Below are 2,500 nucleotides of genomic sequence, written 5' to 3' on the forward strand. Positions count from 1 at the left end.
GAACGACCGGACGCATAGGTCCGTTTTTAAAAATCGTTCTCGGACGGAAATAAACCGTTAATCCCGACGTATTTCGTCGAGTTACGTCGATTTATGCAAAAAAATTCATACCTTGTAACGCTTTTTAACGAATAAACTCGAAAAAACTTTTCGCGCCCGGAATTTTTCTAAGTCCCAACGTACCGGCTCGGAATTTTTCTATGTTCCAACGACCGGTCGTGTCGGTTCGAACGTTTTTATATCCGTCCGCGGACGATATAAACGCTTAATCCCGACGTGTTTCATCGAGTTATAACGATTTATGTAAAAATATTCTTACGTTGTAACACTTTTTAGCGAGTTATTTCGAGTTGAACTTTCGGTACTTTCGTAACGGGGCGAAAAAATTCTAAGTTCCAACGTCCCGGTCATGTTGGTCCGGAGGATGAAATTTTTTAAAAAAATAAAGTGAAATCGTTACTTTCGACTAGATTTCGTCGATAGATAACGATTTCACGCAAAATTTGTATACCTCATAACGCTTTTTAGCGAGTTATTTCGAGTTGAACTTTCGGTACTTTCGTAGCGGTGCGAAAAAATTCTAAGTTCCAACGTCCCGGTCATGTTGGTCCGGAGGATGAAATTTTTTAAAAAAATAAAGTGAAATCGTTACTTTCGACTAGATTTCGTCGAAAGATAACGATTTCACGCAAAATTTGTATACCTCATAACGCTTTTTAGCGAGTTATTTCGAGTTGAACTTTCGGTACTTTCGTAGCGGTGCGAAAAAATTCTAAGTTCCAACGTCCCGGTCATGTTGGTCCGGAGGAGGAAATTTTTTAGAAAAATAAAGTGAAATCGCTACTTTCGACTAGATTTCGTCGATACATAACGATTTCACGCAAAATTTGTATACCTCATAACGCTTTTTAGCGAGTTATTTCGTGTTGAACTTTCGGTACTTTCGTAGCGGTGCGAAAAAATTCTAAGTTCCAACGTCCCGGTCATGTTGGTCCGGAGGATGAAATTTTTTAAAAAAATAAAGTGAAATCGTTACTTTCGACTAGATTTCGTCGAAAGATAACGATTTCACGCAAAATTTGTATACCTTATAACGCTTTTTAGCGAGTTATTTCGAGTTGAACTTTCGGTACTTTCGTAGCGGTGCGAAAAAATTCTAAGTTCCAACGTCCCGGTCATGTTGGTCCGGAGGATGAAATTTTTTAAAAAAATAAAGTGAAATCGTTACTTTCGACTAGATTTCGTCGATAGATAACGATTTCACGCAAAATTTGTATACCTCATAACGCTTTTTAGCGAGTTATTTCGAGTTGAACTTTCGGTACTTTCGTAACGGTGCGAAAAAATTCTAAGTTCCAACGTCCCGGTCATGTTGGTCCGGAGGAGGAAATTTTTTAAAAAAATAAAGTGAAATCGCTACTTTCGACTAGATTTAGTCGAAAGATAACGATTTCACTAATAATTTCGATAAGTTATAACGCTTTTTCTCGAGTTATTTCGACTCGAACTTTCGAACAGTGGCGAATATTTCAAAGTCCCTGCGACGCAACTATACTCTCTTACCCGTTGCTCGCTCGCTCCGCTCGCTCGAAAAAAAAAAATAGCCCAACCCAAAACCAATTCCTTTCGCGTTCGTTCTTCGATTTCATCGAAATCTTCGTTCGAACGTTTGGGATCGGTTTTGGGGTGGGCTATATTCGTCCGAGCGAGCGCAGCGAGCGAGCATTTGTCGCGATGATTTTCCTCGTTTTCGTCTCTCTCGTGAAACGGGGAAAAACGTGAAAAACGGGAAAAACGGGAAAAACGGGAAAAAACGGTAAAAAACGGGAAAAAAGGCGAAAAAACGTTTAAAAATATTTGAAAAAGCGCGCGCGCGCGCGCGCAAGACGAGCTGCGCAGAACGGCGTACCTTAAGAGAGTGTCATCTACTCCGGCGCATACCCGCTGATTCGGAGGTGCGCGCGCAGCGGTAGCACGAGCGGCTAAGTGCCCGCGGCGTATTGCTTTTTACTGGCACGCGACAAAGTTGCAGCGGCGTATCGCTTTCTATTCGTGCGTCTCGTTGTTCGATTTAAAGGAAAAAAAAATCGCTACGCACGACCATCGCGGCCGTACGTAGCGAAATTATCTTTTTTAACCGCAGGAGACAAAGTCCAGCGGCGTATTGCTTTTTACTCGCACGCGACTAAGTCCAGCGGCGTATTGCTTTTTGTTTGTGCGCGACTAAGTCCAGCGGCGTATTGCTTTATGCTCGCACGCGACTAAGTCCAGCGGCGTATTGCTTTTTGCTCGCACGCGACTAAGTCCAGCGGCGTATTGCTTTCTGTTTGTACGCGACTAAGTCCCGCGGCGTATTGCTTTTTACTCGCACGAGACAAAGTCCCAGCGGCGTATCGCTTTCTATTCGTGCGTCTCGTTGTTCGATTTAAAGGAAAAAAAAATCGCTACGCACGACCATCGCGGCCGTACGTAGCGAAATTATCTTTTTTAACCGCAGGAG

Source organism: Bombus vosnesenskii, unplaced genomic scaffold (genome assembly GCF_011952255.1).
Source record: "Bombus vosnesenskii isolate JDL3184/JDL3185 unplaced genomic scaffold, Bvos_JDL3184-5_v1.1 scf7180000016080, whole genome shotgun sequence".
Classification (NCBI taxonomy): domain Eukaryota; kingdom Metazoa; phylum Arthropoda; class Insecta; order Hymenoptera; family Apidae; genus Bombus; species Bombus vosnesenskii.